Here is a 24,138-nt window from a genome sequence, read left to right on the forward strand (position 1 = left end):
GGGAAGGTATTAGCACCCCTCACGTCCGTTGTACTCAACGGAAACCTTTTAGTTCTAATTTGCGATTTGAGTGTTAATTTATGTTTGCTTTTTATCTTTAGGTTATGAAATTATTAAAAATAGAAATGGATGAGAACCTCAGAAAGGGAAAGGGGAGGTTTTTTATTAGTGTGCTCGCGAAGATACAACAATCTCCTGCCTACGTATCCTTATGGTGTAATAAGGAAGTCAGAGCATTCGTAGTTCGGGGAACTACAGTTGGTTGGTATTTTTTAATGAATATCTGTTTAGATCGCATCCTAAAGGCTAAACGTTGGCTTGTCTACTCTCGGCGGAGGCTTAAGCACTAGTTTGTTGTGCACATTAGAAAGGATTGAATGATGTTCTTTCTGAAAATAGTTTTGGTCACACGAGGGTGATAAGTTAGATTAATATACTGGATGTTTTGATTGGTTAAGATATTTTTGGTTGGATGACGATTACTAGATAATCGAGTAAGACAACTCGTATCCTAATAATAGGGAAAGGGAATAGAAGACTCTAGACCACTTTCTGTTTCATCTGCATTTTTTATGAAAATAAAGTTGTAGATGGCTAACATATTTTATAATAAACGACAAGTACTTGAATGAATGAGTAAAACAACTCATACCCGAGCATTTGAGGAGAGGAATCGAAGGCTCAAGACCATCTTCCTTTTCGTATAATTTGTTATGAAAGTGATTTGATTAAGTTGTATGTTTGCGGAGAAATGACAATTGTTCGACTGACCGAGTAAGAGAACTCGTATTCGCCCAATTAAGGAGTGAAGTTGAAAACTCAAAGTCAGCTCCTTTTTCATTTAGCTTACTATAACAATATTTTGATTTAATCGGGGTTTGGAGGTTTGTAGAGGAATGATAACTATTTGGCTAAGCAAGTAAGAGAATTTGTACCTAAATAAACGAGGAGAAAAATTGAAGACTCAAAGTCATCTCCCATAGAATTTGGCTTATTTGCGCTTAGGTGGATTAGAAATGACGGTTGTTCGATTAATCGAGTATAAGAGTTCGTGTATTCAAATAATCGAGGAGAGGAATTGAAAACTCAAAGCCATCTCCATTTTTATTTCCAAATGAAACAATATTTTATTGTGATTAAGTATTTTGAACTGATTTGGAAAAGGCGCACTCGATATTGACCGAGGTTTGTATTTATATGTGCATATGAATTGAATTATGAAGATGGTCTCGAAATGAGATTGCCTATGAAATTTGGCTTATGCAACGTGAATGCAAAGTAACCAACAAGAAATTAAAGAGTCTCATTGTAAGGTAGCCCAAGAGAAAGGCTTTTGTGTGCTAAAATGACCTAAGCTAAACAAAGGATAATGGTCTTACAAACATGTCCCCCTAAGGTGGTGCCATGATGCCATTCTTACAACGTGCATGTAAGCTACGGGTGAAAATCCAAGTGTTTACAAAGTATCACAAAGAGTAAAGGAAGGTTTCCAAGCAAAGGTCCTAAGATGAAATTCTCTAAGTCCAAGTTGATTAAGAGTGGAGTGAATATTTTTGGTCTTACCATTTTATCATGTTTTTGTTATTTTTAATGTATGATGACAATAAAATAAATAACAAGTAAATAAACATGCATGATGAGTTTGTACAATGATGATGATAATGAGTACTTGAACGTAAATTACAAGGTAATGACATAAAAGTAAATCACAAGATAAAGAATGACAATATCACAATGATAATGGTTAATGGATGTAAATGACATAAAATAAACCACAAGTTAATGGTAACAAAAATCACAATAACAAAAGTTAGTGAAGTATAATTAATGGTTAGTAATGTGTACAAAATGAACATCTTGAGGACTATTTTTCATAGGTCAAAAAGACTCAAAATGTGACACATTAAGGGATATCTTATCATTGATGCAAAGTGTTGAAGATGATTGAAAAATCAACTAACAATAGATTTGTAACAAAGAAAGTTATGCAACCCTAAGTCCATCTATCAATATTATGATTTGTTCTCTTTATTTTTGTTTTTTTACTCCTCTTTTATTTAGCAAGATAGTAAGAGAGTAAATAGATTAGCACAATGTAAATGATATGGTTAGATAACAATAAACATAAACATAAAGTACTTGAAATAAAGTGAACAATAAAATAAATGGCAAGGAAGTAAAGTGTAATAATATAAATGTTAGGAGTTAGTAATTAGAGGTTAGTAGAATAACAATAAGCAAATAGAATAACAAGTTAATATAAAGAAAATGGTTTCATCTATGTATCAAATGACCCAAACATGGTTGAAATAGAGGCAACCTATCAATGCCTCAAAGTATCATGAAGGATCTATTGATCAATCATTAATAGGTTTGAAACATTGAAGGTTTTATCAACTCTAAACAACCATGGCCATGATCTAATAGATCTCATCAACCAAATAAATGTGAAAACAAGTCAACAATAAATAGCCAATGAAACAAAATACTAAGTTTGATTAAAGATGGTGGATAAGAGTAGCAAGAGCAAGAAATCCCAAAAAAAAGGTGTAAACCAAAGTTAACCATTTTTTACAAGCTTGAGTCTAAAACCTCTCAAAAGATCAACCAAGAATAAACAACCATTTTCAACACAAAAACAAAACCAAAAAGTTAACAAAGTTTAAGCTAAAATCATTATCCAAAGAATGTTGGAAAAGGGTAGGTTGAAATGGTGTTGAACTTGGATATGAAGCAAGGGGTTTAGAATGAAAGTGTTTATGGTGGAAGTCTAGTGAAGGAGCTAAGTTATGAGTGTTAGAGAGTGAGAAGCTTTGAAAAATAAATATGAAAGAGGACAAAAAAAGTTGGTGGGGTGACTTTTCTAAGTGAGAAAGATTTTTTGTTTTGACCTAGGTTTGGAGAGGAGAGTATATGGTACCTGGACAAAACTTTTTGGGGCTAGGAAGCATGAAAAGTAAGGGGAAATAATACCTCTATTTATAGGGAAATTAGGTGGAAAAAGGGGGTGACCCAAAAAGTACTATGTGTAAAAAACAGAGCTACTACTACTGTCCACGCAGGTGTAATCGATTACCATGATTGGGGTAATCGATTACACCATCCAAAATGGCTTGGGAATCAATTTCTTGTCTGTGTAACCGATTACCATGATTAGGGTAATCGATTACACAGTCCAAAAATGGCCTGGAAATCAATTTCTTGTCTGTGTAACCGATTACCATGATTAGGGTAATCGATTACACAGTACAAAAATTGCCTGGAAATCAATTTCTTGTCTGTGTAACCTATTACCATGATTAGGGTAATCGATTACACAGTACAAAAATTGCCTGGAAATTAATTTCTTGTCTGTGTAACCGATTACCATGATTAGGGTAATCGATTACACAGTACAAGAATTGATTTTTCCCTTATTTCTTTTCTTGATCTTTAACCGGATAATCCCAGTTTTTCTGGGGTGTAAACACCATGCCTTGAGTCCATGTAATACGTATTTGGTTATGAAAGTTCAACGAAATTATGATGATGAAATTATGAAAGCATGCATGTGCAGTGTGGCCATGGATAAGATGAAAATTGTATCGGGGTAGGGACAAAATTGGGGTATGAATTGGATGGAATTCCCCAAGGGAACCCAACTGGCATGGTTGGAGCGAAGTGGGCGGTAGCAGCAGGCACCGTTGAAGTAGCTAACTCAGAGATGACCGTCCTCGCGGGAGGAGTTGCAGGAGTTGGCGAAGCTTGACTTTGCGTGGCCAGAACTGACTCCATCATGGCAGTCAGTCTATCAATCTCTTCCTTCAGGTCTCGATTCTCTTGCTCGATATGTTCCATTATATTCGGATGATTTGCTCTGGTGTTATACCGGTGCGTCAGCTTGTCTTCAAAATAAATGAAGAGCAAAGAGTTAGACCACTGATTAAGAACTCGGAACAAAACCTGCTTATGCATATGATGCATGCAATGCTTGTGCACATGATTTGGTTTTTATCAGAGGAACTTTATAGAGATCTATTTGCAAATATTTGAAAAATATTGAACTTTTAAGACATATATGGAATACTTATAACAATAATATTTGGAAACTTTCTTACACCAAAGAAGTAGTACAGTTTTGGTAACCAAATACAATACAAGAGGAAAGGAGAATAAACATCCTATGGAGCCCTAAAAGAAATCATCCAAAGCCTTCGAGATCGGAAGATATGTCGCACGAAGCCTCTTCACCTCTCTCTCATAAGCTGCTTTTATATCGGCCTTCTCCTTGGCAAGCTGATCATATTTCCTCTTCCAAAACCTGGATGAGTGAGGAAGAAGAAAAGTAACCACATCATCGGACTCATCAATAACCTGATGCTCTATAAACTCTATCATTGCATCCTTATCTTTAAGTTGCTGAAGAAGTTCCTCATGCTCACGAACCCATGCACGCGACCGGTCTTCGTCTTTCAAATCCTCCACTCCTGATTAGGGAGGGTTAAAGGCCCAACCATAACCACAGGGGTAGGTCTCGGATATTCGTACGACATGCGATACTCAAGAGCTCTCCTCTTTACCCAAGAGGTGTAAGGTTCCAAAGCAACACAATTCTTCGGACCAAGCTCATTCCTCCCTTTCCTATGTGTCATACCCCAATTTTGTCCGAGCATATTTAAATTTTCATGGAATTTGTTTCATTTTTATTTTGCATCATATGCATAGCATGACATACACTTCATCACAAGAATACCTCACCTTAGTTTCATATCACTATTGTATCATTTCTGTACTACCTGGAAACATGCATTTCATGATTTCACTTTCGTCTGAAAGTATGGTTTATTACACGAATACGAGGAAAAGGACATAATGAAAGGATACTATCTAAGTTGGAATACTAGTTTGGATCAAGGTCATGGGTGAGTCTTGTCATGCAAGCATCATGTCGATGAATCCGTAAGCTTAGCCATGAACTTGGTTTGTTATAAGCTAGACTCGTTTGTATATCAGATGGACCATAATAACACTACGTCTTGTGTAGAACAATTCTTGCATTAAATTTGCATCTTTTTCACCTTAGTAAATCAAGGTCAACAAGCAAGTGGTGAGTGACTTAAGGTGAGTTCATGGATTGTCATTTATAATCGTCATTTTGGGTCGTGAATGGAGAGGTTTCATCAGGATCAAGTTTTAGGTGCAAAGAAGAAGACAAAAAATGAAGAAGTGAATGTAAGGTCATGGTTGTTTTGATGAAGTGGGTTAGGTTTTCATGGATGCTGTTATATGCTCATAACAAATCTCGCCTTGCTGGTGCGGGATGTTTATGGATGTCGGTTTACTCGATGGCTTGCCAGGGCTGGGTTCAATCAAACATATGCAAGGCAATGCTTGTTGGACGTATATGAGGCAATGTTATTTGGTACATCAAACCTGCTATGGTCCGGTTGTGCAGAAACTAATTCCATGTTTGCTTATATACATTGGCTTATTTGGAAAGAATTGAACAGAAATGGATTAAATGGAGTTATCCAGACCAATTGTGTTTGAAACATGTTCAGCCCCTTCATAAAGTGATGGATCAAGAATTGAATGTGAAAATTGGAATAGATTCGCAAGTTCTATTGATAAAGGCATAAATTTACAATTGTATTGATAAACTTTATGGTTTACAAAAGTCCTAGCCTATGATCTAAGGACATGTTGGCATTAGAAGAGAAATTATTCAAGCATTGGAATAGCATGGCAGCCAAGCAATACAACTCATTGCACTCTCTACTTCATGTAATTCCAAGAATTTGCAAGCATACCGTAACCTGCACGATCCAAAAGCCTATCACATAAGTGAAACAAAAGCCAAGAACACTAAAATCATCATGAATGGAGCGAAGCATACACCTAGACTGAACCTACAGTTGAAGACAAAGCTTAAAAAATGTACATGGTTATTACAATGTCATGGTATTCAAAACTGATTTTCCTGCAACAACAGAGTTGTGCTTCGAATACACGAGCCACATCAATTCAGCCATCATGCCGTACTTTGCTTTGTCCAGCAGACACAAACCTGCACAATCAAAAGATCACATCACACGAACCATATTGAGAAATGCTAGAACCAACACAGAAGTGTGTTATCCGTGCTCCTTTACCTAATAAAACAAGAATTGGTAGTGAGAAAGCTTACAGTGAGTGCTACAATGGTTGACGAAACAAAGCCAAAACCAGACGCATCGGCACAGGTTTTTGGATCAAAGAGCTTTGTCACCCTCAATTGGATGCAATGTCATCAATGCCAAGGTGATGTTCAAGCAGGAAGATGGTTATAGCAGGCACAACTCTTCGAAGTGAAAACGAGTCAAAGCAGGCCATACCAACTGATGTGAACTAACAAAGGCACAATGGCGAATGGAAGCAGGAACCATGTCAAGGCAAGCTTCATGTTGCAAAACCTCAGTCCAAATATGCATACCAGCATAATGGCATATGTGACATAAGCCTGGTGCTGCAATCTCTGTAGACTTGCCAAGAAAAAAACTCATTGCACGAAAGTTGTAAGGCCACGGATAATGCAATAATCTGGACACGAGTTGAACTTCACTTAAAGCCTTGATCAAAAGTACTCAAAAGGTCCACACATCCTGAAACATCAATCAGTACAATCAAGTTACTAACCACCTAAGCCATGACCTAAGACCTGCATAAAAAGCTTCATCCATCAGACCATGAGAACCATAATCCATAGTTGCAAAACAAGGCTTAACGGAGAAAACAAGGCTACAACAACTATTACACCAGAAGGAGAACCAGAAGGATTACATGTATACATTAATTAAGTCTAAATTTCACAATGGTGCTCAAAGTCCTACAAAGGATCAATTCACCTTTTTACCGCAGTAAGAACTCCTTGGGATAACACCAGATTTATGGGACCACATGACTCCCAGAAAAACGCTCACTCACTACAGACGAAAACAGGGTTGCTCTTAAAAAAATCAGGAATATTTGGTCCCCACCAAAATCTAAAGAAAAGATTGCATGCTAACGGAATGATTTGCTGGATCCGCCAACTCACACCATCACATGAACCTCGTACCACCTCTCTATAAGAAGGGAGTGAAATCCACTGAAAAAAGGACCCCCTACTGTTACTCTGCCGAAAATCATTACCTGAATTCCTCAAAGTCCAAATCACAAAAAACTATTCAGAGTTTCTCGCCGAAACTCTGAGGTAGTCGGACTGAAACCCTCGGTGAGCACCCACGACCTGAGCCATCATCAAACACCGAAATCAGAAGAAGATTCAAGCTAAAAGAAAGGCGAATCGCAAGGGAGTGTCAGCGTTTACCGTGAATCACATAAGGATCTTCTTGAAGGATCGTCGGAATCTGGATAGGCCAAAGCTTCAAATCGGTACACTTTCTCATTGTCTTTGCTGCCGGACTTTGTTTGGTCGGTAAAATCGTTGGTGAAATTTCAAATCGAGGTTATTGTTATTTGGTATTGATTGATGATCGATGCTTGTTTTTTTTCTTTGGTTTCTGATTTAACGATAGATCTATGTAAGGTAGCAGAGAGAAGGAGATGAAACCGAAGCGTTTTTGTGTGAAACATTGCGAGAGTTAACGAGTTTGTTTTTTAGGCAGTCGAAGAAGGTGCCTGGGATTTAAAAATATTCAAATTCATTATTTTCTTTGGGTTAAGCATTTGGCCATTATTCATGTCATTAATTTGGTGGCTAGTCGTTGCCACTTGTATGATTCCCGAGGCATACCGTGCCTAGTGGTGTACTGCCAGTCGGCCACTTGGTAATGGTAAAGTACCATTCATGGCCACGTGTCCGCGGAGATTGGGAAAGGAAGGAGAAGATTCATACTCTTCGTTGTCCTTCAGAAAGAGGGGAGGAGTTGTGCGCCCCATTGGGCCTCGTTGGCCTTAAGGCCCATTTCCTTCCATAGTTTTTTTAATTCCTTTTGATTAACATGGGCCTGATTAGATTAGGATGTTTAAATTAAGCTTGATTCTTGTTTAAAACTTCATCAGCCCAGTCATATGATCTCAATTGATTAATATGTTATTATATAATTATGAAATTCTTAGTTAATATGTAGTATTATTATTCATTACTTAGCCTAATTATATAATTTCGATTAATATGTGATATTATCTTTACTTAGCATAATCTAGATAATTACTCACTTTTGGGATTTATATGAATTATTATTTTACGATTGTTTATTCATGTGTACAAATTATTGATCTCATATGTGTGGCGCGTTACAATCACGACAAATCATTTCAAATTTCATCAATCCAAACCAATTTCAAAAAGCACAAATCACAATTCTCAATCCAAATATCAAGCCCATTTTTAAAACACCTTTGTAAGTCGATTGCTCTTAGCATCGCCATCAACCTCACATAGCTTACTCTTGGGCTTTCTTACAATGAGACCTATTTGATTATTGATTAATCGAGTAGATGATCGATTCACCATCATTTCATTCATAAACACAAATTCAAACCATTTTTCAAACCATTTAACTTCTAAAGAATTTTCTCTTTCAAACATAAACTTGGGATGAAAAAGAGATAGGAAGCGTACGCTTCATTATTTCTCAAGCACTTGAATAATTGGCGTACGCCATATTGCTCGAGTTCTTGTCATCCGATTAGACCTTAATCATACATTTTCAAATCATTTTTTCAAATCCAATGAGTTCGAATTCAAATCATTTTATTAATATACACCTCAAAACTTTTAATTTTAAATTTTGAATGAAAAGGAGAATAGTAAGCCTCCGCTTCACTATCTCTCGACTATTCGAATAATTGGCGTACGCCATATTGCTCGGATTTTTGTCATTCAATTAAAACCCTAATAATCATACAAAATATAAATCATCTTCCTAAATTAGGGTAATACTCAAATATATCTTTTTATAATTTTGGGATGAAAAAGATATAGGGAGCGTGCGCTTCACTATTTCTCAAGCACCTGAATAATTGGCGTACGCCACATTGCTCGAGTTCTTGTCACCCGATTAAACCTTAAACATACATTATTTAAATCTTTTCCTTTAAATCGACTACAAATTCCAAACTCACTTAATTCTAAATTTCCGATAATAAAAGGATAGGAGGCGTACGCCTCACTATCTTTCGATCATTCGAATAATTGGCGTATGCCACATTGCTCAAATTTTCGTCATCAAATTTAAACCACACTCGAATAAATTCAAATCACCTCTAACATCAAATACAATTTGAAAATCAACTTTAACCTAAACTTCAATAGAGAATGGGAGGCGTACGCCTCACCGTTCCTTGATTATTTGAATAATTGGCGTACGCCACATTGCTCAAATCACATACCAAATCCAAACCTACCAAAGCAAAATTCAAACTATCTTCACAAATCGAATATGATTTCTAAAAAAAAATTTTTTTACAATTTAAACCTCGGATGATAAAAGAGGGGAGGCGTTCGCCTCACCATCTCTCGATTATTTGAATAATTGGTGTACGCCATATTGCACAAATCATCGACTTCCGACTAAAACACGTTAAATAAATTTGGATAAGGGAATAGGTGGCGCACGCCTCATTATTCATTGAATAAGCAAGTAGGAGGCGTACGCCTCACTACCGTGCATATTCAACATCCACAAACAAACTTCAAAAATAATTCAAACGAAAAGGTAGTAGAAGGCGTTCGCCTTATTATTCCTCGAAAGAATTGGACGATTGGTGTACACCACATTGCTCAATCTTTCGTCGTTCTTCAAAAAACATCTCAAACAAATTAAAACTAGCTTCTCGCCCCGAGCGATCGAAACCAATCAAACCCAAACACATCAAACTCAACTTCTCGCCCCCGAGCGATCGAAACCAAACAAAAAACACCCAAACACATCAATTCAACTTGTCACCCCCGCGTGACCGAAACCCTTTTCAAAAAGAACACTGTCAATCCTTTCTAATGTGCACAACAAACCAGTGCTAGAGCCTCCACCGAGAGTAGACAAGCCAGCGTTTAGCCTTTAGAACGCCGACCTACACAGTCGTTCATCAAAACAAAACACACCAAATATTCGTAGTAGCCCAAACTACGAATGCTCTGATTTCCTTATTGCACCATAAGGATACGTAGGCAGGAGATTGCTATATCTTCGCGAGCACACTAATAAAAAACCTCCCATTTCCCCCTCCTGAGGTCTACATCCATATCTATCATCCATTCTAATCACTCGAAGCAAGCAAATAACATTCAATTAACAGTCAAATAGTAAAATCAGACTAAAAGGTTCCCGTTGAGTACAACGGACGTGAGGGGTGCTAATACCTTCCCCTTGCGTAATCGACTCCCGAACCCGAATATGGTTGCGACGACCATTATTCTGTTTTTCAAAGATTTTCTCGATATTTTCCTATTCCTTCATTGGAATAAATAAAGTTCGGTGGCAACTCTGTTTCGAACAACATTTTTTCCGTGTTCCATCGCGAGGGATCACATTATCATTTTTTGAGGTGCGACACTATGAACTTTGCACCAGGTGCGGACCATCATATCCTTCAAGTTCTGGGGATCTTTACCCTCTTGAAAGAAGAAGCCTTCCAACAAAATGTTGTTAGGTTTATCCTTTAAGGAAAACCCAAGCTGGCGACGAGCCAAAGCAGGATTATAGTTAATTCCACCACATGTACCAAGAAGAGGCACATTGGAGAAGTCACCACAAGAGTCAATAATATGAACGCCATCATAAACACGGTTATACCAAGAGATATCATCATTAGTGAGAGACATAAGTCTCGCGGACCACCGTAGACATCCCTTGTTCTCCTTGAAGGCAAGCGCCTGAGGCAAGTGCGAAATAAACCACTTGTACAACAGAGGCAGACAACACATAATGGAACCACCGCCCTTTGCATTCCTCATATGAAAAGAGAAATAAGTGTCACCCAACAAAGTCGGAACGGGATTACGAGAAGAGAAAATCCTAATAGCGTTCACATCCACGAAATTGTCGATGCTGGGAAATAACACTAGCCCATAGATGAGGAGTACAAATATGGCTTCAAAAGCTTCCTTACTCATGACCTTCCCAAACAAAGTAGCTTTGGCAATCAGAAAGTCAGACGGGAGACCTTGAATTCCACCTTTGGTAGTCATATTGGCGACAATGTCAGATACATCCACATGAAGCATATCAACAATCTCTTGAGAAGATGAAATCTTCTCCAAACCACTGAACGACAACTGGTCCAGAATAGGTATACCCACATGATAAGCATACTCCTCTAACGTAGGCAAAAGCTGGAAATCCGGAAAAGTGAAGCACCGATACAGAGGATCGTAGAACTGCACCAACACACTCATCAGACCCTCATCCACCTTAGTAGAAAGAATAGAGAGAAGCTTCTCATGGCGAGCTTTGAACTCCAAAGGCTCTAATACATAAGATGTCAAACTCCTTAACTCTTTCAAGTCAGGTTGTCTGAAAGTTTACTTCTTTGTATTCCTTCTTTGCTTATGCATGTCTGAAAATTTGCAAATAGACCTCTTAAGTTCCTTGAAAAATCTTTATTGTTGATGACATGAATGCGAATGAATGCATGAATGCATGGATGCAACAAATACACTCAAGGATCAAGCAAGTCACACCATACAAAGGTCACGAGATGGCTCAAGTCATCATCAATATCAATCATCCATTTTGGTGGATTATGGTTTACACCTTATCAACATCCAAGTTCCATTGATATTGAGGATATACGAGAACGGATCGACCGCAAATCAAGGGTTTGTTGTGAGTCACAAGCATGGAGTCTCGGTTAAGAACCACCCAATGGGAATGTACTATGGTTAAACCTGACAATCATGTTCTAAAAAGGTCCCCATAGTCTTCATCTCATCTTTCGGATATTATCGGATAAAACGACTACTCGCCCTCCAAAAATATTCTCAAGAGGGACTCTTATGAGTGTAGTATCGTGTAACAATCGCCTCAAATCTTACACTTGAACAACCTTCGCACTACGTCCTAAAATAGGCCAAGATGGGCTAGGTATCTAAGGTCCTTGGCTTCAAAGGTTTATATTGGAAAGAGTAATGCCTAACCACGACTACTCGTGTGACATTATTGATCCCAACAAGACCTCCGCCAAGAGAATGGACTTGCAAGTTAACTTGTTAAGGAATAACTCCACACAAGTCAACAGGACTATGCCATTCTCTTATCATAAGTGAACTCGAGTTCGGGTATAGAACTCATCTCACAAGAAACCACCAAGTATACAGGCAATTAATATATCAAGCAATTCATACATTACAAATAATACATTCATCCCAAATTTGCATAAATATATGCCACAAATAAATATAAACATACAACACACATAAGCAAAAAGTAGGCTAAACCCACTAGAGATGGTCATCCCCAGCAGAGTCGCCACTTTTTTGTGGGGTTTTCGTTACCTTTAGGTTTATTGACTAAACCAAAAGTCAACATACAATTAGAGTCGCCACCGCACTTTTATTTGTCCAAAGGAAAGGCTAAAAAGCGAATAAAAGCCAAGGTAAGAAGTTTTTCAAATAAAAAACTAATAAAAATGTCAGAGATCTGGGTAAGGGGGTTGGTTGTGAAATGGGAAGGTTTTACGCACCCAAAACATCCTTAGTACTCTAAGGGAACCCTTTTTGCAAATATGTGTTATAGGTTGGTATTTGTGAAAAGATTTGTGCAAAAGATTGAAGGGATGAGAAGAGAATAGATTATATTTACAAATTTTGTTGTTTGAATGGACGAACCCATTGCCTTCGTACCATCACAAAGGTAGGATCAAAACCTCGTAGTTCGGGGTAAAAATCTCAAAAGATTGGTGAATTGATTTTAATCAAAGGTCTTAAGGTCTTTGGTTATCAAAGGGAGAAAACTCAACCTAAACCAAGAATCCACCATGTGAGGAAGGCTTCAACATACTAGTGATGGGTTAACCCTATAATAAGTATGGAAGACTTATAATCTGACACTAAGGATAAGGTGAGATTTACATCAACCACTATGATAACTCAAACCTATGACTGATGTTTTTGAAAAGGTTTTAACAAGGTGGTGTCGCATTACGCGAAAAACCGGCGGGAAAACAAAACAACAGAGCCGCCACCGTGCGTTATTTATCCCAAGAGAGGGAAAGGAAACGCTCGAAGTAAACCTGGAAAAGACATGGTCTCGCGACCAAAGAGAGATGGAATCGGGAGTCGGTTATGCGAAGGGAAGGTATTAGCACCCCTACGCATCCGTCGTACTCGACGGGATCCATGCTCAAAAGAAAGGATAAGGTTGCTAGAAACTGCTCAAACATCACAGACAGGCTGGAAAGAGACACAGAAAACAAGAGAAACAGGACTCGGCAGGATATCGCATCCTGGGCCTACATAGTCTGTCAGGCACAGACATCAGAGTCGACGTAGTTCGGGACAGGGGGAAACGTGCTCGCTAGGATGTCGCATCCTATGCATACGTATCTTCTCGGACTAAAGAAGAATCAGAGCACTCGTAGCTCGGCTAACGCACGCCAAACAAAACCACATAGGAAACCGACCGCCAATCGCTGGACTTACGTCAGACTCCACACAAACAGGCAAACATGGAGATCGAATGCCAATCGCTGGACTTACATCATACTCCGAACCAACAAACACACACTGGAAACCAACTGCCAATCGCTGGACTTATGTCAGACTCCAACAAGCAACAAACAAATACACAGGAAACCGACTGCCAATCGCTGGACTTATGTCAGACTCCTAACACATACAAAAGACAAAACAAAAAGGGCGCCCGGAGAGATCAGCTCATCTCCTGCCTACGTACCTCATCTGGTATGAGGATCAGGGCGACGTAGTTCCCCTACGCAGGGACAAAGGACTAACCTAACCAGATACAAAGGGAGACACAAACTACTAAGGAGACTACGACTCGAGCCTAAAAGTTGTCATGCATACGATCCCTATGTTAAGGTTTCTAGCTAACTTGCACAGGGAGCAAGCTATCCTAAACAGCACAGGCAAAGCAAGCATACACACAATTAGCACACACTATATACAAACAAAGTGGGCTCACACAAGGTTAGGCTGTGAAACACAAGCCAACTGGAATCGGGTGTAGTTAGCTCTTAACCCTAACATTGAGAGTTAGGGTGAAGCAGATGAAATGGGAAGTGAGGGTAAGACCTCACAGCTCTTATCCCTGGCCTGGGAGAGCTTCAGACAAATGAAAGTGTGGGAGTTCAGAAAGTAGGAACTCTTCTCCACATATGACTGACACAACATGGATCTTGGGTTAATATCCACAATGCATCAACACAAGGTATGTGAGCAAAGTGGATGACACACTGAATAGCAGGAGATGGATTACACATCTCTTTTATCTGCCAATTGCCTTATCAAAGGACTTTTCCTGCTTGGCACAAAAATAAACAAACACAAGCATTGCCTCTTAAGGAGGGATTCAGACAGGTGCCTGCCCAAGTAACAGGACAGGTCTTCCAGACTACACGAAGTCAGAAAGTTATACCTCAAATGGTTAAGGAACCAAGCAAAAGCAAAAGCAAGTTCAAAAGAACTTAAGCAACTTATGTACCTGAAAAAAATCTAACTCAATCAGTATACAAGTCAAAAAGTCAAACAGACAATCAATAGTCAATAGTCAACAGACATAGTCAAACAAGCAATGCAAGCCACAAGCTCAACTCAAATGAGCTAAAATCCACCTACAAAACAACTCAAGGTTAACCAATATAAACCAATTAATCAATCCCAATGAGTGAGCATCATCAATTATGGCAAAGGTGCTTCTTAACCTGAAAACAAAGCTCAACTGGGAGAGGCAAACCACTAGGGCAAGGCCTAGGGTCAAAGAGGGAGAAAAAAATTCAAAACAGAACATGAAATTCAACATGGATCAACTTCAATCAATTAAGAACATAATCAAAAAGGTCTCATGTCAATAGCATTTACCAAATTCATTTCACAAATCAATCATGGCAAGGTATGCAAATTGAAAGCACATTGAAGCAACAGAATGAACAAATGCACATTAATTCCAAAATGATTCAATAAATTTCAACAAAATTCATGGCTAAACAGAACACACAACATAATCATCCCACAAAAAATTAGGGCATTTTAATATGATTAGGCATGGCAATCAAATTCATCAAGTCAAGGCAACCAAAACAAGCCCAAAGGAGACACCAAATGCTACATCAACTTAGCATAAGCCCAAAACAGAAATGGCAAATGATAAAGACCTCAAACCAAAGCCACAATAAACTTCAATATGTCTAGAAACAATGTGCAAAATTTCACATTCATAGGATAAACAACCAGCATTTCACAAATCATTGAAGTTCAAGACCATTCAAAAGCTCACAAATGACAATCCAGAAGGAAAAATCTCAAACAAATCAGAAATCATTCCAAAAATTCCACAACAATTCATGACCAATCACAACATGCATAGCAAGTATCATACAAAAAATCAAGGCATTTAGAATTTATTTGGCAAGGAAAAGAAATTAAACAAGTTGGACATCACAAGGTGTGACACACATTGTCACACCTACATTCACAAGATCATATCTCAGCAATGGCACATGATAAAATTGCAAACTCAACACCAAAATATCCATCATGAAGTCTAGTTTAAGCATACAAAATTTCAAAAGCATTGGATTAAAACTCATCATTTCACAAATGAAATAGTAAGGCAAAGTCAAGAAAACATACATGTGAACCAACCCTAGGTCAAAACAAAATACATCCAGGCACAAATTGTGGAAAAATGCTCATAAAAAACTAGACACAATAAGGAACATGATGCAAAAATTCCCACATTATTTGGATGATTATTCATTTTGTTATGAAATTTTGAAGTGGAAGAAAAATAAAAAAAAACATGAAACAAGGTACATAAGCACATGGAGTGAAATGAAATAAAATGGCATGGCCTTGGAAAATATGAAGCCAGCAAGAATCGAATTGAAGATGTTTTTGAATTAGAGCGCGCAGTACATGAAACACTGCATTTCATTAATCAGACGTGGATAGCTAAGCGCGCCAGGACCAATCACTTTGCCATGCATACGCTGACGTGGTCCAGTACATGAACGGTATTACACAAACACCACGCAAACTTATGAAACGCGATCTGGAAGATCAAACACACGCCTGGAAGTGTTCTTCATCAACATTCATACGAGTTCATCATGTTCATACCAGGCCAAGAACAAAAGCTCACAGAAACACAAAATAAGCACATCATCGTGTTCATCTCTCATCACACATCACAAATCCAAGCATGGTTTAACATGAATCAACATATATCAAGCAAATCGATCAAATGAAGTTTCACATGTCAAACATTAAATCACTATATCTACTTCAATTCGGCATGGAAATCAGTGATCTAAAGCTTAAATTAATCAGCATTGAAGGATCTACCACAAGCACATAACAATTTCATGAATTATGAAAATTGAATTCTGACCTTGATGAAGATGCAGAAGTGGAATTGGTGATTTCAGGCCTTGAACAGCTCGAACAGATGCTCCAAAGCTCTTGTATGATTGAATGAATGAAGAATTGATGTTTAATTGAGCTTGATTCCAACAGAAAATGCAACTGCCATGGATGAATGCAAGCTTCGAAATGCTTCCAATCTGCACGAAATCCCTTGGATCTTGCTTCAATAATGCTCCACAATGCTTATGGATGATGATTTGATCAAGAAAAAGGCAATGTGTTTGAAGAAAATCAAAGAAAATTGAGAGAGAAAGTTTGAAGAAAATTTTTAGATCTGAAAATGTGGTGATGTTAATGCTGAATTCTGTTAGGATTTTCTATATATATGAGCTCCTAATCATGTCCTTAATCACAATTAAGCCAATTGCCAATGGATTAGTGAAAACAAAGGTGTGGATGCAAATTTGAATAATGCACCTTATGCATGGAAAGGCAATGTAACAGTGCACGAATCAGCTTGAATTCACTTGAAAAACCAATTTGGAGCCAAATACAAGTGTTGCCATGTTCAACCAATGCATTATTTTTGAATTTGAAAATTCCCTCCAAAATTCAAATGAAAAACCAAAAAAATATGTGATGAGAATGCATGGCATGTGATGCATGTTTTGGATAGTGTATGTCAAAATATGAATGTACAAAAAAGAGCCACTTCATTTGGACATTTGGTTAAAAAGTTATGCATGCTTGAAGTTCAAATTCACTTGGCCATGATTGATCCATATCTTTTCAACCATACATGAGAAATTCATGATCTTGGACTTTTTGGAAATGGGAGAACAAGATCTTCAATGTTCATGTTGGACAAAATTTCATTTGAAGCTTTCTTGATGATGTAATCTTGAGGAGAAAACCTTTCCATTTTTGGCAATTTCAAATTACAGGTCACTTACTATTTTTGGAAATTTTTCATCTGACCTCAAATCCTTCATTGTTGATGTTTGAAATGTCAAATGAGACTTGTATGTACATGAATGAGGCCTCTCTAACCATCTCCCACCTTCAAATCCATGGTTGAATTGACAGTTGACTTTGGTTGACTTTCTAGGGTTTCAGATGAATTGATCATTGACTGATGAGCTCTGAACCTTCAATCTTAGGCCAAACCAGTTCAAAATGATCCTTAGGTCACATGAACTCATTGAACCAACCCTAGGGCTTTGTTTCCATGGAAAATGCACTTGCTTGCTTGCACAACTGAATCTCCTAACCAGTCTTGACTGATGAACTGATGGACTATGCAATGACCTATGCAAATGTTAATGACCTAAAATGAAAATGTATATACAAAATGGGAGGTGCAAATTTGAGGTGCTACAGTTGCCCCTATTCAATCAACTGGGAACCCGAATGGATGAGAGCAATGGCTGTCAGACTTCAGGGTAAACAGGGATTGAATACCGAAGAACCGTAGAAATTTGCACACTGCGGGGAATGATACAGGAGGCTTGCAACCAACCAAACAAGATGTTTACCCATGACTCCACTAGGGATTTTGATTTTTTCCTCAGCAAACAGGAACTACATCCAGACAGCGAAGGACGATGAATGGGAATAGAAATCACAACTAGACGCCAACGGACGACTAGGAAAAACTCGACATTTATCGAAACCAACGGAGAGGTAACTAGACATTAATGAATGACTGGGAAAGAAAGGGATACAACCAGACGTTAACGGACGAATGGAAAAAACTCAACGTTTATCAAAACCAACAGAGAGGTAACCAGACATCAACGGATGAATGGGAGACTCGACCAGACGTCAACGGACGAACGGGAGAAGCTCGACGTTTATCGAAACCAACGGAGAGGTAACCAAACATCAACGGATGAATGGGAAGAAAGATACAACCATACGTCAACGGACGAAATGGGAAAAACTCGACGTTTATCGAAACCAACGGAGAGGTAACCAAACATCAACGGATGAATGGGAAGAAAGATACAACCATACGTCAACGGACGAAATGGGAAAAACTCAACGTTTATCGAAACCAACGGAGAGGTAACCAGACATCAACGGATGAATGGGAAGAAAGATACAACCATACGTCAACGGACGAAATGGGAAAAACTCAACGTTTATCGAAACCAACGGAGAGGTAACCAGACATCAACGGATGAATGGGAAGAAAGATACAACCATACGTCAACGGACGAAATGGGAAAAACTCAACGTTTATCGAAACCAACGGAGAGGTAACCAGACATCAACGGATGAATGGGAAGAAAGATACAACCATACGTCAACGGACGAAATGGGAAAAACTCAACGTTTATCGAAACCAACGGAGAGGTAACCAGACATTAACGAATGACTGGGAAAACTCGACCAGACGTCAACGGACGAAAGGGAGAAGCTCGACGTTTATCGACACCAACGGAGAAGGAGAAGCTCGACGTTTATCGAAACCAACGGAAAGGTAACCAGACATCAACAAATGAATGGGAGACTCGACCAGACGTCAACGGACGAACGGGAGAAGCTCGACGTTTATCGACACCAACGGAGAAGGAGAAGCTCGACGTTTATCGACACCAACGGAGAAGGAGAAGCTCGACGTTTATCGACACCAACGGAGAAGGAGACCAGACATTAATGAATGACTGGGTGACTCGACCAGACGTTAACGGACGAACGGGAGAAGCTCGACGTTTATCGACACCAACGGAGAAGGAGAAGTTACTGGGGAAAAGTTAACACAACCAAACGTCAACGGACGATTGGGAAAAACTCAACGTTTATCGAAACCAACGGAGAGGTGACACAGACATCAACGGATGACCTGTGGGGAGGAGATACAACCAAACGTCAATGGACGAATGGGAAAAAACTCAACGTTTATCGACACCAACGGAGAGGTGAACTCTGGGGGAGGGATGCAGCTATACGTCAACGGACGAATAGGAAAAACTCAACATTTATCGACACCAACGGAGAGGGGGCTCCTGGGGAAGGAGAAAGATGTTACGAACATCGAAAGATGATGTTTACCGACATCAAAGAAAGATGACCAGACATTAACGAATGACTGGGGGTAGGACTCGATGTTTACCGACACCGAAAGAATGGTGTTTACCGACACCAAAGAAAGAACACACGCGGGTGCTGACACGACACTTACCGGGATCACGGGGACGACATCTAAATATGTCAGGGCAAGGCTGAACACTTGCTGGGGATCTCACTAGGGAGAATCAACTTTCCTTTCACGGGCAGGTGAGGAAATAAACCTCTCTGGGGAGTATCAATCCTGAATGCTGTCAGGAGCAACTATAGCAAAAGTGTCGTACAGATGTTGAACGACGATCCGCCTCTGCCGGGGATATGGTCTGACTAGGTTCCAACACATGAATGCATATGTTTGAATTTTTCTATGGCGTAATGCTCCATATTGAATGGAAATGCTACGCGATTTTGAGGATGCAATGATTACTACATGTAAAAAATGCAAAATGATGAACTCCGCTGGGGAGCCAAAACTGATCGGATACTCCAACTCTGCGGGGAGACTCTGACTGAGGAATACTCTGCGGGGAGAGCACCGGCTTCTCACTCATGCTGGAGGATAGCACCGCTGTTGTGGAAAGGATCCCAATCCACTCGGGGACTCTGCTTGGGGAAACAAACAATACGACTCCGCTGGAGAATAAACAAGGCGACTTCACTGGGGAGAGCTACCCATAGGTAGGATAAACTCTGCTGGAGATAACTTTCATCGAACCTGATCCACTCGGGGAACCTGCTGGGGAAAACTACCAACACAAACCTCTGCTCGGGAGATCTGCTAGGAAAAACTTCACGACCCTGACGAGGATAACATTCACCATTCTGCTGAGGAAATGCAACTCTGGTGGGGAAAGTGATATACCAGACCACGCTGGAGATAGACATCCACAACACTGCTGGGGATAAGCGCTCACGACCACGCTGGGGATAACATTACTTCAAACCAGACTACTGGGGAATAAAATTACTCCACTGATACCTCCGCTGGGGATACAACCTCCTTCCTCTCAATGGGGAACTCAACTGGGGAAATATCTGTTGGGGAATCGTCCTCACAGATGCCAACCTGCAAAACGGCTCAACATACATGCCCCAGGGGTTTGCATGGACAAGATACGCTCAAGTGTCCTCATCATTCAAAATGATTTTCAAATGTTTTATCTTTCTGCACGTTATTGTTTAGCCTTCATGTTTTTATATGCAATGTTTTATCAAAAATTCGGACGTTTTTGCAAACAAAACAGTAAAATAAAAACAAGAGAGCAATTTATCTGAATAACGACTTTTATTGATTGAAAAATGGGCCTGAAAAGGCGAATACATTGGGAAGCAATTCCTAGAAAGAGGTAATTGTGCACAAAAGGAAAAAATCTATCCTAATGGCAATGTGAAGACGGAATCCACTATTTCCCAATTCTGTTATAACTCATAGATCATCAGTTTTCCTCCCAACTCCTTGCTTTCTGAGCAAAATGACTGGACCGATCACATCTTTCGAGATGGCAGACGACGAAGTGCGATGAAGTACAGATACCTTAGACTGTAGTCTTCGCTCTAATCCCTCTTTTGCATGGATCGCCCTTTCGGGTTTTCAATCCACCAGGATACCCATTTTTGCCTAAGCCGCCCTTGCGGGTTTTCGACTTACCGGGTGTACAATTTTTTCATTTTTTATCCCTAACTTTTGCTCGAACCTTCTTTCTGTTTTTTTTTGGTTCGCCGGGATGCCCGTTTTTGCCTGGACTCTTTTATTCTTTTTGTCCAGCGGGTCAATTTACGCGAAGTATTTTTTGACTACATCTGAGTTAACAGGGGATGGAAAATCTTCACCATCCATAGTTGTAAGCATCAAGGCTCCACCAGAGAAAACCTTCTTCACAACATATGGACCTTCATAATTAGGAGTCCATTTGCCCCTGTTATCTGTACCTGGAGGAAGGATCCTCTTCAAAACTAGATCACCAGTTTGATAGCTTCGAGGACACACTTTCTGATCAAAGGCTCTCTTCATCCTTCTCTGATACAACTGCCCATGGCACACAGCTGCTAGCCGTCTCTCTTCTATAAGGCTCAACTCATTAAACCTTGTTCGAATCCACTCGGCTTCGTCCAGCTTGACATCTAGCAAGACTCTCAGAGAAGGTATCTCCACCTCTACAGGTAAGACTACTTCCATACCATACACAAGGGAGTACGGGGTTGCTCCGGTCGACGTACGTACTAAGGTACGGTACCCATGCAAAGCGAAAGGCAACATCTCGTGCCAATCCTTGTACGTCACGGCCATCTTCTGCACAATCTTCTTGATATTCTTGTTTGCCGCCTCTACAACACCATTCATCTTTGGTCTGTAAGGAGAAGAATTGTGATGTTCAATCTTGAAATCTTTACAAAGCTCTTTCATCATCTTATTATTGAGATTTGAACCATTATCAGTGATGATTCTCTCAGGAACCCCATAACGACAAATGATCTCCTTCTTAATGAACCGGGCAACCACTTGTTTGGTAACGTTAGCATAGGAAGCTGCTTCCACCCATTTGGTGAAGTAATCAATCGCAACCAAGATGAAGCGATGTCCATTCGAAGTAGTAGGCTCAATCTTCCCAATCATATCAATGCCCCACATGGCAAACGGCCAAGGCGAGTTCATGACATTCAGAGGGCTTGGTGGTACATGCACCTTATCAGCATAAATTTGACACTTATGGCACTTCCGAGCGTACTTAAAACAATCGGATTCCATAGTCATCCAGTAATAACCGGCTCTCAACAATTTCTTGGACATTGCATGACCACCGGCATGGGTACCAAAAGATCCTTCATGCACTTCCTGCATCAACATGTCTACTTCGTGTCTATCCACGCATATGAGCAGAACCATGTCAAAGTTCCTCTTGTACAATACATCGTCCTGATTCAAATAAAAGCTTCCAACTAGCCTTCTCAGGGTTTTCTTGTCATTCTTTGACGCACCTTCAAGATACTCCTGGCTCTTGAGGAAGTTCTTGATATCATAGTACCACGACTTCTCATCAACAACAGACTCGGCTGCAAACACATACGCAGGCCTCTCGAGTCGATTCACCGCAACATGTGGCATATGATTCCACCAATGAACTTTTATCATAGAAGCTAAAGTAGCCAAGGCATCAGCCATCCGATTCTCATCCCGGGGGACATGATACAACTTCACCTTCTTGAAGAACGTCAATATTCTTCTGGTGTAATCTCTGTAAGGAATCAAATGCGGCTGATTGGTATTCCAATCTCCATTGACCTGGTTAAACACTAGAGCGGAATCTCCATAAATGTCAAGAGTCTTGATCCTCAGATCAATGGCTTCTTCTATCCCCATGATACAAGCCTCATACTCAGCTTTGTTGTTGGTGACATCAAAAGTCAATATGGCAGAAAAAGGTATATGAGCCCCATTTGGATTGATAAGCACTGCCCCAACACCGTTACCATTCACATTCACAGCCCCATCAAACATCAATGTCCACTTGTCATCAGGATCCGGTCCTTCCTCGACAAGAGGCTCTTCACAATCTTTCATCTTAAGATACATGATGTCTTCATCAGGGAATTCAAACATCATAGGCTGATAATCATCAATCGGTTGCTCGGCAAGGTAGTCTGATAGAATACTACCTTTGATGGCCTTCTGCGACGTATACTGAATATCATATTCTGTTAAAATCATCTGCCAACGGGCAACACGTCCGGTGAGAGCCGGCTTCTCAAAGATGTACTTCACTGGATCCATCTTAGAAATCAACAAAGTAGTATGGTTCAACATATACTGCCTTAGTCGGCGAGCAGCCCAGGCCAAAGCACAACAAGTTTTCTCGAGTTGTGAATATTTGATTTCACAGTCGGTAAACTTTTTGCTAAGGTAGTATATGGCATGCTCTTTTCGACCAGACTCGTCATGCTGTCCCAATACACACCCCATCGAGTTCTCGGTCACTGACAGGTACATTATCAGCGGTCTCCCAGGAACTGGAGGTATAAGGATTGGAGGTTTCTGTAAATACTCTTTTATCTTGTCAAAAGCTTTCTGACAGTCATCATTCCACCTGATTGCTTGATTCTTTCTTAGCAATTTGAATATCGGTTCACACGTGGCAGTTAGGTGAGATACAAACCTTGCAATGTAGTTCAATCTCCCTAAAAACCCACGAACCTGCTTTTCAGTTTTCGGCTTAGGCATTTCTTGAATAGCTTTGACTTTTGCTGGATCAACCTTAATCCCTTTCTCACTGACAATGAAGCCTAACAGCTTCCCAGAACTCACACCAAACGTACACTTGTTTGGGTTCAGCCTCAGTTTGAACTTTCTCAGCCTGTCAAATAACTTCTGCAAATTAACCAGATGCTCCTCTTCTGTCTACGACTTCACAATCATATCATCCACGTACACTTCAATATCTTTGTGCATTATGTCATGAAAGAGAGTCGTCATAGCCCTCTGATAGGTAGCACCGGCATTCTTCAGCCCAAATGGCATCACCTTATAGCAGAACATGCCCCAAGGCGTAATGAATGTCATCTTT

The 24,138-nt window shown here is 39.7% G+C and overlaps 1 long non-coding RNA gene across 4 annotated transcripts; it reads right to left on the reverse strand.

Annotated features, from left to right (window-relative positions):
* Positions 1 to 5,574: 5,574 nt before the first annotated feature.
* LOC127117432 (uncharacterized) lies at positions 5,575 to 7,917 on the reverse strand. Of its 4 annotated transcripts, none has more exons than XR_007801976.1 (5): positions 7,328 to 7,917; positions 6,864 to 7,246; positions 6,167 to 6,620; positions 5,932 to 6,046; positions 5,575 to 5,795 (listed from the first exon to the last, which is right to left on the reverse strand). It is a non-coding gene; the product is annotated as an uncharacterized LOC127117432 (long non-coding RNA). The 4 variants fall into 4 exon arrangements; XR_007801975.1 differs by having other exon boundaries at positions 6,167 to 6,676; XR_007801973.1 differs by having other exon boundaries at positions 6,167 to 7,246.
* Positions 7,918 to 24,138: the final 16,221 nt, after the last annotated feature.

The sequence above is a fragment of the Lathyrus oleraceus genome, chromosome 2 (genome assembly GCF_024323335.1).
Source record: "Lathyrus oleraceus cultivar Zhongwan6 chromosome 2, CAAS_Psat_ZW6_1.0, whole genome shotgun sequence".
Lineage (NCBI taxonomy): Eukaryota > Viridiplantae > Streptophyta > Magnoliopsida > Fabales > Fabaceae > Lathyrus > Lathyrus oleraceus.